Source organism: Psittacula echo (genome assembly GCF_963264785.1).
Source record: "Psittacula echo genome assembly, chromosome: 1".
Taxonomy (NCBI): Eukaryota; Metazoa; Chordata; class Aves; order Psittaciformes; family Psittacidae; genus Psittacula; species Psittacula echo.
In genome coordinates, this window is record NC_137735.1 from 74,035,134 (window position 1) to 74,050,971 (window position 15,838).

Consider the following 15,838-nt stretch of genomic DNA (forward strand, 5'->3'; position numbering starts at 1 on the left):
AATAATGATAAGAGAAATAACAAGGGAAGAAAATAGGATACCGCTCGCCGGAAAAGAGCCCGACCGAAAAGAGGACGTGCCCTTCCGGGTAGCTCCCAGTTACATCCCCTGGCATGACGTGCTGTGGTATGGAATACCTCTTTGGCTAGTTTGGGTCAGGCGTCCTGTCCCTGCTTCCTCCCGGCCCCTCCTCCTCCCTGGCAGAGCATGAGACTCACAAAGTCCTTGGTCAGTCTAAACATCTGTGTTATCAGCTCCGTTCCCAGGCTGAAAGTCAAAAACACAGTGCTGCAACAGCTACTAAGAAGAAGAAAAAATTACTGCTGCTGCTGAACCCAGGACAACGTTAAATGCCAGTAATTGTATGTCAGCTTTTTCTCCTTCATTTAAAATAAAATTTGTTTTGCCTGTCTTGTTTTTGGAGCTGTGTACATTAATATGGAATGCTTGGCTACATTATACAGCCCTACTTCTAGGATTTGTATTTGTATTATAAACATTGTTTCTTTCAAGCTTGTATTTATTGTGTTGGATTATATTTGATGTGTTGATAATACAGGACAATGTGGACTATAATGTACTCCTACTTTTTATATTACAGCACATCACATACTTTAGCTCTGCACAAAATGCGCAAACACATGGGCATTTATTTCAGTGTGGTTTTGTGGAAAATGGGGATACTTTCTTTGGAATAGTGTAAGCTGGTGTGGGTTTGAATGTCAGAAAGCTTTATCACAGAAGGGATATTAATTTATCCCAGGTGGCATCCTTTGGCTTTGTGCTGAAGGAACACATGCAGATCCATTTTGAAGGCTGTAAGGTAGTTTCAGTAGGGAAGGCACAAAGCCAAAGCCAGGCCGAGATAGTGCATGAAATCAAACCTCTTTTGAAAGGAGCTAATTGAAGAGTCCTTCTGCATTGCTGGAAACCCTCATGGAAATATGGTGTGTGTTTAAACTTGGCTTGGGACAGAAATTCTCTTGTTACATATGTATGAATCACTGTAATTTTTTACATTTAAACTGAATTCACAGCCAAACTCAGGACAGCAAGATACAAAAAGAAAAGCTGACATCTAATATACATACGTAACTTACTCTATCCGTATATGGATAAGGGGAGTATTCATATATTTGTTTATCCATGTAAGGGGGGAGGTAAATATTCATGTTCAGTTCAGAGCAATATTAAAACTTTTAAATAATTTCCAGCCACAAATCACATCTGCTGCAGTATTCCCTTCAATGTTGCAGAGAATGGACTGGAGAAATACTGTCAGTTGAACATAGCTGTTGAAAGAGGTTGCTAAAGCATATAACAATGAAGCCACTAGGATCAATTTTAATAATGCGCAGTGATACTCAATACACCATTAACAAGATTAATGAACTCCAATAAAAAATGCAAGCTCCTATTCCATATTTTATGCAGCTCACCGTAGCTTTAAATTGCATTTTATTATTTTATTAGATATATTACTTAATTTTGCTCAAACTGGTTGTTTTACTTAAGTTGAAATATATTAAAGAGATTTTTTCTCCCACAGAGAAATAGGATTTTTTTTTTTTTTTAAATGACTTTCTATAGTAAAGTACCTTTAAAATATAAATAAATATCTAATCAATAGGCTCAAGCCTGCTCCATTGCAGTAGCATAAGGCTTACAGACTGGGACTGTACATAATTGCACCGCCTTACAAAAGTGCCTGGAGTCTAAGGAGTGTTATATCCCAATCATATGTCACCTAGTGAAGATTGTTTCTCTCAGCTCTCCTGTTCAACAGGGAAGTACTGCCTTTGCAGGAGCTGATTCATTCTTTCCTTTATGCAAAATTTTTGCAAGGGACTTAAAACTGTTTACTCTGTGGTGAGAAGGGGTGAGACGTGAAAGCTGCTGCAGCTGTTGAGCTACCCAAGTGCAAAATATGAGAGACAGTAGCACAAGTGACAACAGGATTTGGCTCAAGGGTCTTCTTTTTCTTGTTAATGTCTTAAATTGTAGCCCATGAGATGATATTGCTGTAAAAGGATATTCATAGAAACACAGCTAAGTGTGTTCCCTTATGGAGAGAACCAGCTTTCTACTGAGGGCAAACTAGCTTAGTGAGACCTTCAGTACAACTTGTCTGGCTGATGCTATACGATATATAGAGGCATATTCATTGCTTTCAGTAACAGTTGTGAGATTGCTAAATTAATGAATGTGAAGTGCCTCAAAAGTCAATAACAGAATAACAGAATCAAGTTATTTTTTGCAAATGATTAAAGGAGACTTAATAACCATCTTTCTGCATCTGTATTATCTCTGACCTTGCTACTTCTCATCTAATTCATTTTTTAGACTATTTCATCTGGTCTAAATAATTCAAGCTTGGTGCAGCATCTGAGAAGATGCCTGTCTTTCATGTCCTACTACTTAGGGCTTTTTCACAGCAAAATTTCTCTTAGAGATTTATTGTAGCAGTACTACTTTCACGTGCCTTTATAGTATGCTGTCTCTGAAGATTATAATTCCTTTAGAAAAATGGATAAAGCCAAGGAAAGAACAGGCAGTAGTAAGGTTGATCAGGTCAATAACATTTCTTAACAAAGTAAACAATGCATCTTATTCCTGTGGCCTTGTGGAATGGAGAGTAGGAAGTTTCAGTCTCTTCATAACTTGTTAGCTTTGACTTGGCATAGGATATTAGAGTGTTATGCTTTGCCAGTATTGTTTTATATGCACAGCCCTTATTTGAGAAGACATCTCCATTACACTTGAAAATGTATATATTTACAGGATATAAGTGATCTTTCAAATTGAGTTATCAAGTGCAGTTTGGGTATTTATTTGAACACCCTATTTACAGCAGGTTTTTTGTACTTCTAGTGTTTTGTCTGTGGGCTTTATGCTCCTGAGGGTGTACTTCAGGAAAGCAATCTTACTAGGAGGAGATGATTAATATCACTCTTCAGTGATTTCCTCACTTATAAGTAAAGTTAAATATTTGCTTCTTAGTAAAATCTCACAAAAAAAAATTTCTATTTTTTCCATGTATACTTATATTGTTCATCCCAATTCCATTCTACTGTTTTGCCTTGGGCAGGAAAAGGAAAACTTGCTGAAATGATTTAAATATTATGATAAGTCATCTGGGCAAGTGCTGACTTGTACTGAGTGTTCATTTATTGTACTCATCTCAGAAAACATCTAGAAAAGCTGCCTTTTAATGGATTCTGGGAAGGCCTTTAAGAGGTGATAAATGTGGGCAGTGACCTTCAAACTGATTTTGGATCTTAAACCTCATTTGTTTTCAGAAGAATAAATGCTTTCATCTGTAATGAGCTTCTGAAAATCTGTCTGCTTGAAGTCTGGACGTGAAAGAGCCGTGTATTTGATGTTGCTGAAAATCTCCAAATCAAGTTGCTTACTGAGAGTCAACTGGCCCTCTAAACTTAGCAAATGATATCTAATGTTTTAGGTAAAGCCCTGGGAGATTTCAGGTGTACGTAAAGAGGTACGAAAAGATTTGTTTTGAAAAGTGTTACCTTTTTACATTCTTACAATGTTTGTGAATGTAGATGGCATCAGCTCCTTGTAGAATTTTGCAACATCAGCTGAAGTGTCAAATGCTGCGCACACTTACCAACGAGGCTACAGATAGCAAACCTAGGAAGTGAACTATGGAAGGTGTTAAATTGGAAGAACAATTCTGGAGGAGGATACAAAGAGCACATCCAGGCCTATTTTGCTGAGGCAGATGTTAAGTCTGCCTATGGTATTTTCTTACAGCAAAGCCAGCCTGCTTTTCTCCTCATTACGAATTTCTGGAGTTCACACCTGTGTATCAGAGGCTCATGGGAGAGAGAAAAAAATCATACGAAACATGTGAGGTACCATACTTCTTTATGATTTATGTATGCAGATATATTAAATGCTCAAATTGCAATATTTAGAATTTTTTTTGTATTTTCCCAAGGTTCTTTAAAGCAATGAAGTTAAAGGTACAACCAGCATGATTCTAAACAGGCAGACGTAACATATAATTTAGGCTGATTCTTACCATGATCTCAAATCTTTGGGAAGAAAGGGTTCTATAGTTTGAGATCGAAATCATGCTCACATGGTGCTATGGCTTGGAAACAGAAATCATGAAGAGCCTTTTGTCATTTAGAGTAAGAGACTTTAGGAGTCACTTTTTCGGGATCTTCTGGAGTGCCTTTGGAGCACTTCAGGTACAGGCTAAAATATGAGAATTCAAAAAGCAGAACCAAACAAGTAAGCAGACACGTACAAAGCAGAATGAAAACCCAAGGTAGCAGCTAAGAAAATAAAGAAAATATATACATTCTTGCTGTTTGAGATCAAGCCCATTGTATCTGTTGTTTTACTGAACTTTCCCAAAGAACAGTTTGTTTCTATTAAATTATGTCTCTAAAAGTACAGTTACAATTAATGAAGAATAAAAGTATTTGTCTAGAAATCATCTGGCATTTAGCTCCAGTATAGTCACCTCACATATACTTTCTTCTACCAAACATTTGGAAGCTTTTTAGACTAAAAATAATATTCCTTCCTCGTTGGTTCTTTCCTGATTTAAACACATGAAGTCTTCCCAATGCCAGCCTGTAAAAATCATCCCAGAGGAGATGATCACTTTGCCTTGAGGTAGAGAATAATGTTGCCTTCTCATTTCTGCTGTTCAAAACCTGAACACCCAGGGCCTTATACTAACAGCAGAGTAATGCACGAGCCTTGGGAGAATGGTTGTTTTGTTTGTAATTTATTCACCAAAAAGGTCAACTCCAGACACAACATCTGTTTTTCCCAGCCTGCCTTTGGAGAGGCCAGAAGGAGGAGACTCGGCGGGGCTTTTAAATGGGCCCAGAGCACGGGGCTTGGCTCCAGTATTCAAGGCTAAGAGCTTCCAGGGAGCATGGCGACCCGGAGCACGGCAAACAGGAGTAAGCAAACAGGGTCGTAATTGGATTATAGAGAGGCAGTTTGCGCGGCAGTTTGCGCAGGCAGGGCAAGCAGGGCTTTTGGAAGTAATGGTTCTTACGCAATCAAAACCTGTAGTGAGCATGAGTGTAAGTCACTCAACGGAACCCTCCAAAAAGGATGTGTCTGTACAGACCCCTTCCTATGCAGAGTGTTTGAGCTTATCAGCAGTACCAGGGGCAGACGACATTTGCCTGAGGTGCGAACAGGTTAGTAATCTCTTATCATTGGTGACTGAGCTGAAGGAAGAAGTTGAAAGACTAAGGAGTATTAGAGAAAGTGAAAAGGAAATAGATTGGTGGAGTTCTACCCTTGAACCTTTGAGGGAGGCTCACCAGGAGTCAGAAGACTCCCATGCCTCCAACTGCCAAGAAGTAGAAGGGCACCTGGTTGACAAAGGGGATTGGAAATGGGTCTCTGTTCGGAGAGGTAATAATAACATTTCCTCCCGACCCCCATTACCAACTCAGATACCGCTTCAGAACAGGTATGAGACCCTGGATCAGGAGGATCTAGAGAGCCAGCTAGATGATTTAGAAAACAATAATTTACTCAGTGACCCTCTCAATTATGCTTCATCTGTAGGATGAATTACCACTTCTAACATCAAAAAGAAAAGAAGGGTAGTCGTAGTGGGGAACTTGCTTCTAAGGGGAACAGAGGGTCCCGTATGCTGACAGGACCCAATCCACAAGGAGGTCGCTGCCTCCCTGGGGCCCGGATACGGGAGATCACCGAGAGACTTTCTGGGTTGATTAGGCCCTCTGATTATTATCCACTGCTGATACTCCAGGCTGGCAGTGACGAGATTGAAAGGAGGAGTGTTAAGGCAATTAAAAGGGACTTTAGGGCACTGAGTCAAGTGGTTGATGGGGCAGGAGCCCAAGTGATCTTTTCCTTGATCCCTTTGGTGGTAGAAAAATTTAATGAAAGGAACAGGAGAGCCCACATTATTAACAAGTGGCTCAAGGGTTGGTGTTGTCGGCAGAACATTGGGTTCTTTGACCATGGGACAACCTTTACGGCACCTGGCCTACTGAACACGGATGGGTTGCATCTCTCTGTTAAGGGTAGAAGAATTTTTGCTCATGAATTGGCAGAACTCATTGAAAGGGCTTTAAACTAGGTTTGAAGGGGGAAGGGGATGCAGCTGGGCTGACTGGAAGCAGGTCCAAGGGTAATCAGCCTGGGTCGGTGGTGAAATCGGTGGATCAGCTGAGGTGCATGTATACTAATGCATGTAGTATGAGGAATAAACAAGAAGAGCTGGAAGCCATGGTGCAACAATATAGCTATGATGTAGTCGCCATCACAGAAACGTGGTGGGACAAGTCAAATACCTGGAACATTGTACTGGATGGCTACAAGCTCTTCAGAAGAGATAGAAAAGGGAGAAGGGGTGGAGGGGTGGTCCTTTATATTAGGGAGGTCTTATATGTTATAGGTATTGAAATTAACGATGGTGAAGTTGAATGTTTATGGGTAAGAATCAAGAGGAAGGCCTGTAAGGCTGATATCCTATTGGAGGTCTGTTATCGTCCACCCAACCAGAAAGAAGTGGACAACTTGTTTTATAAGCAACTGGAGAATGTTTCTGGATCTTCAGCCCTTGTTCTTGTAGGCGACTTCAACCTACCAGATATATGTTGGGAATTTCATACAGCTCAAAAAAGGCAGTCCAGAAAGTTTTTAGAGTGTGTGGAGGATAACTTTCTGTCACAGCTGGTGAGCGAGACTATCAGGGGAGGGTCTATGTTAGACCTGTTGTTCACTAATAGAGATAGACTGGTGGGTGAGGTGGAGGTTGGAGGTTGCCTGGGGCACAGTGATCATGAAATTCTAGAATTCTCAATACTCAGGGAAATCAGGAGGAACATCAATAAAACCTATACTTTGGAATTCCGGAGGGCAGATTTTGGCCTGTTTAAGAGACTCATTTGGAGAGTTCCTTGGGAAACTGCCCTTGAAAACAAAGGAGTTCAAGAAAGATGGGTGTGCCTCAAAACAGAGATCTTGAGGGCACAGGAAAAGTCTGTTCCTGTGTGCCGAAAGATGAGCCGACGAGGCAAGCGTCCAGCCTGGATGGGTACTGAGGTTATGAAGGAACTTAGAAATAAAAAGAAGGTGTATCATCTTTGGAAGGAGGGTAGGGTTTCTCAGGGAGTGTTTAAGGAGGCTGCTGGGGCATGTAGAAAGAAAATTAGGGAGGCCAAAGCTCAGTTTGAACTTAAATTGGCAACTTCCATAAAGAATAATAAAAAAAGTTTTTATAAATATATCAATGGTAAAAGGAAGGGTAAGACTGATCTTTGCTACTTATTGGATGAGGCAGGAAACTTAGTAACTAAAGATGAGGAGAAAGCAGAAGTGCTTAATGCCTTTTTTGCCTCAGTTTTCAGTAGGAAGACACCTTGCCCTCAAAATAATTGTATTTTGGGGTTGGTAGGTGGTGTTAGGGAGCAGAATGGTTCTCTTGTTATTCAAGAAGAGGAAGTTAGAGAATTGTTGAGGCACTTGAACATTTACAAATCAATGGGATCAGATGGGATCCATCCCAGGGTGATGAGGGAGATGGCAGATGAGCTTGCAAAGCTGCTCTCCATCATTTACCAACAGTCGTGGCTCACTGGTGAGGTTCCAGATGATTGGAAGCTGGCCAATGTGACGCCCATCTATAAGAAGGGTAGTAGGGAGGATCCTGGTAATTACAGGCCAGTTAGTCTGACCTCAGTGCCGGGAAAGTTAATGGAAAAGTTCATACTGAGTGCTATTAAGCAGCACTTAAGAAATGTCTAGGGTATTAGACCCAGCCAGCATGGGTTTATGAAGGGTAGGTCATGCTTGACAAACCTGATTTCCTTTTATGATCAGGTGACCCGCCTGGTGGATGTGGGAAGGGCTGTGGATGCTGCCTATTTGGATTTCAGCAAGGCTTTTGATACTGTCCCCCATAACATACTCCTGGAAAAGCTAGCAGCTCATGGCTTGGACAGGAGCACTCTTTGCTGGGTCAGTAACTGGCTGGATGGCCGGGCCCAGAGGGTGATGGTGAACGGTGTTTCATCCAGCTGGCAACCAGTCACCAGTGGTGTCCCTCAGGGGTCTGTGCTGGGACCAGTGTTGTTCAATATTTTTATTGATGACATGGATGAGGGTATTGAGTCCTTCATCAGTAAGTTTGCAGATGACACTAAGCTGGGAGCTTGTGTCAATCTTTTGGAAGGAAGGAGGGCTCTGCAGAGAGACCTGGATAGGTTGGATAGATGGGCAGAATCCAATAAGATGAAATTTAATAAGTCTAAGTGCCGAGTCCTACATTTTGGCCATAAAAACCCTTTGCAATGTTACAAGTTGGGGACAGTGTGGCTGGATAGTGTCCAGGCAGAAAGGGATCTGGGGGTATTGGTGAATGGCCAGCTGAATATGAGTCGGCAGTGTGCCCTGGTGGCCAAGAAGGCCAATGGCATCGTAGCCTGCATTAGGAATGGTGTGGGCAGCAGAAACAGGGAGGTTATTCTTCCCCTGTACTCAGCACTGGTGAGGCCGCACCTTGAGTGCTGTGTCCAGTTCTGGGCTCCTCAGTTTAAGAAGGACATGGAAATGATTGAGCGCGTCCAAAGGAGGGCAACAAGGCTGGTGAGGAGCTTGGACCACAAGCCCTACGAGGAGCGATTGAGAGAGTTGGAGTTGTTTAGCCTGGAGAAAAGGAGACTCAGAGGTGACCTTATCACTCTCTACAACTTCCTGAAACGAGGCTGTAGACAGGTGGGGGTTGGTCTCTTTCACCAGGCAGCAACTGACAGAACGAGAGAACACAGTCTCAAACTGCGCCAAGGAAGGTACAGGTTGGATATTAGGAAGAAATTTTTCACAGAAAGAATAATAAAATATTGGAATGGTCTGCCCAGGGTGGTGGTGGATTCACCATCCCTGGATGTGTTTAAAAAGAGATTGGATGTGGCACTTCGTGACATGGTTTAGTCGAGGTGTAGGGCATGGGTTGGACTCGATGATCTTGAAGGTCCCTTCCAACCTGGTAATTCTGATTCTGATTCTGATTCTGTTTTTCACCCTGATCCTGATTTCACCAAATAACTTTGCATGCTGCTGTTTTTAGGAAAAAGACAAGATTATTTGGCTGTTTCAAGGGACTTTCAAAACAATTCTGAAATACTGTTGCAATTATGGGCAAAATTATTCTGCATGAGATTCAGCTTGGTGCCTTACAGGAAGAAACCTGGGAGAAGATACGATGAGGAGATAAAACAGCTAGCTGGAAGGAGAACCATTATGGGATAGGATGCATACAGTTATTAAGTTGGAGAATGAATCTTTCAGTAAGAAAAGGATACAAAGTGAGCTTATAGTGTGAAAATGTGTTAGTTAGCGTTTATAACGTGCATCCATCTTTCTCTGTTTCTAAGCTGTGTGCCTAGCATCAGTATTGCCTGGTTTTGTGACAAGTGAAAATGATTATTTAAAGCAAAGTGATTAATGTCTATTTGAGACAATTGGAGGACTATTTTTTGTCTTTTACAGTGCTGCTTGACGTACAGCAGATATGCATAGTACACGAGGTACTTTACTAACAACACAGATAGATGTTCTATTGATCTTCTGTTCCACTTCACCATCTATGCCTATTTTCAGTGAGGCATAGCACCAGGATAATCAAGTATGCATTTAATATTAAGAGTGCACATGGCTATCTGGAGAGGCTAGACTAATGAATTCAAAGAAATAGCAGCCTTCTGTGATTTAGGGTGAAGAGAGAAAGAACAAGGGAAAAATAATGTTCTGAGATAGTGATGTTAAAGTGATTTATAGCACACTGGAGATCTAAAAATAGGAGCTGTCATTTTAAATCGCAAATGCAAATTGTACTCTGAAATTAAAAGACATCTAGGCAGATTTTGAAAATGAGTTGTATACCGTAAACCATATATATGCTCTTGAAAACCTTCACTCAAACTGACAGATTTTGTGCAATGCAAAAATAAAGCAGGAAGACAGAATTATTAACTAGAATGGTGAGAAATGAAGGGCTTGGTTCTGTATATATTTTTTTTCTACTGGAACTTTCTATGTAAAAGTTATGTAACTACTTGGTAAATATTGAAAAGCATAAATTCTTAAGCAGCTGGAAAAAATTGTGATTAGAATCTGATTGATTATTAAATAACAACTTTAGTAATATATTTTCACTGGAGACATAGAGTTGGCATAACACATAGAGCACCTCTATGTACAAGAGAATACATGTTGTCCAAATGGATTCAATTAAACCCATATCAACGGTCAATGTCTCAAAAATTAGGAAATAGCTGGTATTAGGAGTTTGAGGGCATACTTAATTAATCCTCACTTGTGTTTTGGTAATATTAATTACATGGCCCTGGATTTTTCCTGTAGAAAATATCATAAGCATAACAGTGATTTTAGAATAAGTTGAAACATACAAAGGGGAATGAAATTAATTCAATGAGCAAAAGAATAAAAACAAAAGACAATGATGAATGCTTTACAAAGTAGACTTGTTCTTGTATCTTAAGGTCAACCTTAGACCTTAGAAAGACTAGATTTAGTCTTTCTTTTCTATTTTTCCTAACTAGCCTGTGATGAAATATTAATCAAATTATTAATTAAATTCACACTTTGTACTGTATTATGAAGTGCTAAGATAACAGGGTGAAGAGAAATCTGTTAAACTGGACTAAATACTGTTAAGGATAGTGAAGTGAAATGTTTTATAATCCATGATTTCCTGTATTATTTACGATCACATGATTGAAGCCACTTCTGTAAATACGCCTAAAAGTATCCAACCAGTTGACAATATAACAGTTCCCAGGAAGCATTTTTGCCCCCTTTCTTTAAGGTACCTACAGAATGGGTAGTTAAGACAAGGAGATACAAAGTTATTAGCCTAAATTCCTACTGGATCAGAGATGCTAATCAAGATTCTGTGTTCCAGGTTAGCATCTGGATCACAGAACTGCAGAGGGAGACTTTTAGCATAAATCTGAGGGGAATGTAAAGACCTCCTTGGTTGTAAAGGTGTTTATCATGTCTCTAATTTTCAGTGTACTTGTGCCATAATTTGGAACATCTTGAGGAAAGATGGTGGTCTTCAAATTACATCTGGAGTTATGCTGTATGCTAAGATTTCAGTGAGTGTAATGGTGGAGTAATAACATCTAGTAGGGTTATGTTGGCTCTAAAGATAGGTAAGTTCAAGTCTAGCATGAGGAATAGTTCTGGTTATGATAGGAGAGGACTCATTTTACTAGCTTAGACAAACCAAGTTAAACTTTAGCTAAACAAAAACTTATATATGTCAAGAAGGAACAAGACAGCTCACTGAACTAGGAACCACTATTTACAAAATGCCTTTCTAGCTCAGTGAACTGGGAACCATTCCTCACAAAGTCAGAAGAGAGGCCAACCTAAGACCATGAAAGGAAGATAACAAGTTCAACCGAAGATCAACAAAGATACAACCACCAGGGGTCCCAAAGACCCTTGGGACCCTCACTCAAAATAAACTGTAGCATGCTCCAGTGGGTAACCTATGTTAATTAGTTCTAGGAATAAATTATAATATGTATGAGATTTCTGGGAATTATAATGTATATGTATGAGATGAATGCTTATACGCAAGAAACCCATAAGAATCGGCATGTGCATTAGCGGAGGTACCCTCCATGCATCTGGCGCCGTAATACATAATGTCTGCTTCTTAATGCTACATTGGTTTTAAGGAATTTTATTCTCTTGACTTTCAGTGACAGTTAGGTCAGCTGAACTTCATTCACACTATAAGCCTATTAGTTCTTGACCTTCCAGAGTACTTGGAGAGTTCTCTGAGCTAATTCTTTATTTCCTTCCACATGTTACCAGGATCTGAAGACATTACAGAGAGCTTCAACCTGTTATTGTATTGGAGTTCAGTGACCCGTTTTTTCAGCTGTGGCAATGATCAGCTGGGGTTTCTACTCCAACTACTTTCAGAAGTGGACCAACCTAAAACTGCAAATATTGTTTTAGGAGTAATTGGTGGTGTCCCAAAGTCCTAATTCTTCAGCTACTCTGAGTCTCTCAGCTAGAGATGAAAATATCAGGCAGCTTTGTCGAGAAAATGAACGTGAGCCGGCAGTGTGCGCTCGCAGCCCAGAAAGCCAACTGTATCCTGGGCTGCATCAAAAGGAGCATGACCAGCAGGTCGAAGGAGGTGATCCTGCCCTCTACTCTGCTCTCATGAGACCTCACTTGGAGTATTGTGTGCAGTTCTGGTGTCCTCAACATAAAAAGGACATGGAGCTGCTGGAACAAGTCCAGAGGAGGGCCACGAGGATGATCAGGGGACTGGAGCACCTCCCGTATGAAGACAGGCTGAGAAAGTTGGGGCTGTTCAGCCTGGAGAAGAGAAGCTGCGTGGAGACCTCATAGCAGCCTTCCAGTATCTGAAGGGGGCCTACAAGGATGCTGGGGAGGGACTATTCATTAGGGACTGTAGTGATAGAACAAGGGGTAATGGGTTCAAACTTAAACAGGGGAAGTTTAGATTGGATATAAGGAAGAAGTTCTTTACTGAGAGGGTGGTGAGGCACTGGAATGGGTTGCCCAAGGAGGTTGTGAATGCTCCATCCTTGGTGGTGTTCAAGGCCAGGTTGAATGAGGCCTTGGGTGACATGCTTTAGTGTGGGGTGTCCCTGGAGTATTCACAACCTCCCTGGGCAACCCATTCCAGTGCCTCACCACCCTCTCAGTAAAGAATTTCTTCCTTATATCCAATCTAAACTTCCCCTGTTTAAGTTTGAACCCGTTACCCCTTGTCCTGTCACTACAGTCCCTGATGAATAGTCCCTCCCCAGCATCCTTGTATCAAGACTCATTTATGCACTTATGAAAGGAATGGTTTATCTTTCTTGTTAGAGGAACAAAATTCATGTGGGGAAGACCTGTTTGAAATAATTTTAATAGTTGTAATTGAACATCTGAAATCCTAGGGAGTAAAAGGCAAAATTCATTCATCTTCATCATCTTTTTCATTATGACTCAGACAAAAGGGACCTACCAGAAGGTTGCCTGAGGCTGAACAGTATTGCAGCACTGAGCAGGTGTAGGCAAAGAGTTTCTACAGAAAGAAATTCGTCTACAGAAAGAAATTCGGCATTCTTGAGGTTGGAAAACTGTTCGTCTGCAGTATAGTATTTTTCTGTTAGGATGCATGCAGTGATGAAACACATAAAAGAGCTGTGACCAATTACTCAAAATTCTTGTATTAGGACCTCAGAAAACTGATAAGAAACATGTGGGAAGGGAATGTAACTCTGTAGAATGTAAATATTGTTTAAATATTTTTAAGCATTGATTTAGGGAAAGGAGTTAGAATAGTTTCACTGATACATAGAAAATTCCATTGTGTTTTCCTGCTATAGAGCTATGAGGTACCATTGTTGGATTACCAGAGGAAGAATTTCTTTAGTAGTGTGCATGTTTTGATAATAATAAGACTCTCTCGTTTATGATGTTAACATGATAAAAAAAAGAACATTACCTCTCATATCAAAAATGAAGTTGATTTTGTTCGTTATCTTGAGTGTCAAAACAAAGTAGAAGGAAAAGGAGCAAGGTGAGCAGTAAAAATCAAAGGTTTAACATCTTGTTCATGTTAACAGTTTAATCTATTTGGAGTAAAATTTTTACATAGATAGTTTATATGTTCAGACCATAGGTTTTCCATCATGACTGTCAGAATAATTACACTTAAGGAAAAAGAGAATAGATGTGTTCTTTTTTTCTTGAGGCTGACTTGTTTTTTTTTCATTTTCTAAAGGTGCTGTTACTCTGGACTGGTTCTTAATGATCCATTCTTCAGTTCCTGGTACTATCCATGGATCAAGACCCTCTGGAAAACTGCAGGCTTTTTGATGGGGATAACTAATGCAAGTGCATTGGCTGGTAAGAAAATTAGTTAAATGTATCAAAATGATATATAGTAGACCTTTCTGCATCTGTTTTCTTTCTTTTTTTTTTTTGTCTTCACATTAATGAGACTAATAGTGCTGTCTGTGCATGAAAGTGAGGATTGATCTCTAGTATAAATAGGTACAATATGCAATTAAAGATGTTTGTGGCCACGTTTCTCTACCACCACAAGTATTTGTATTTTTGGTTTGAGACATTATAAGCTGATAGCAGTCTCTCTCAGGAATACTGTTCAAATCCCTTTGATTTCATATACTCTTGTACATTTTGCAAAAAGCACAATTTTTCCTTTATTACTATTGAATTTCTCCTATGCCTTTAAGGAATTGCAGGAATAGCAAATGCTGTAGTGAGTCTGTAGCGGTACATATTTCAGTGCAGCAATAGCTGCAATTATCTCCTTTGACTTATTTCAGAGGATGTCCCCCGAAAAGTCCAGGAGGATTGTAATTAATGGTTTAAGATATTGAAAGAAATTTTTTTTTCCCAAAAACCTTAGTGACTGAACAAGCTTAGTGAAGCTTGTATTTGCTTCAGAACAGCTTTCATACATACCCTACAGTATTAAATAGTTCTGCCATTTATTACATAAGTACCCACTCCTACTTTAAATCCTGCAAGTTCTCACTGGCTGAGTGTGCTTTCTTTTCCCATTTAACTCCCACCATTTTGACATGCCAAATTCTTTACCCAGGAGTTTAGATTTTCCTGCCATAGCAACCAGGTCTGGATATTATTTCTTTTGTCAATACCGTAAATAGCAGGAACTGTTTGTATCAAAGGCATTGAAAATCTTTGGTGATTTTTACAGGAAAAATTAGTGTTTAATTGCATATCTATTATGAAAATTGCTCTAAAGGATGTATTCTGCAAGATCTAGTGCCTTTGGTTCTCACGGAAGGTCACCAAAATATACAAAATGAACTAACAAGATTGAAAATCATGTGTTTATGAAAAAAGTTCTAGATCTGAGAATTACTAAAGTAAGATGGTGTGTGGGGAGAATTTTTGTACTGAATATATTGTAAAGCAATATATGAAAGAAGAATGTACTAAACTGTGTTACAAAATTAAAATTAATACTATGCAGTAATGAAGCTGTGAGTAGAACTGCTCCAGTAGCAACTGTAATTAATCCATAAAATAAAGAAAAAAAATGCTTGAGAGTGGCTTGTTAACTACTTTACACAATCAGGCTAGTTTAACTGCATTTTTCTTAGCAGCTATACTGACCAGGAGTGGCAATGATTTCTAAGCAAGTGCAGAATTTTTTTGAGATATGTGTACTCTGCAATTTTTTAATGTGTTGTGTAAATATACTCAATTTGCTACTTAGTTAATAATGATAAAAAGGGTGATTAAATAAAGGTGTTGTTTTGGTATAATTAGCACAGCTGTTCATGGCTGCATTTAATGTTCATTTTATGACAAACATGACAGAATGGAGCTGTTAGAATTAGCTTGAGGTTTCTGATCACAGGAACTGCCTCCTCAGCACTTTCATGTCAAAAGTCAGCCAGAGGCCCTAAATAGCAAGGAACTGGCATCCTTCACTCAGGCTGCCCATTGGCTAGGGGAGCAACAATAGTTAGATGCTGCCATGAGAATCGTGCAAGCAGGAAAGAGGCATCCCTTAAAGATACCAAATATTGCAACACCCAAAGATGCTTCTTACTTCTTAGGAACAACATGCCTTTGTGTACATATTTGAGGGTAGGAGGTGGCAAGTGAGGAGGATGAGTGATTCCACAACGTTGTGAAAACACTGAGCAACAATAGTAGGAAACATGATGGTCTCAGTCAATCAGCTATTATCTGAAGATTTGTGGGGTATTTTGGGGGTTGTTTTTTTATTGTTTGGGAG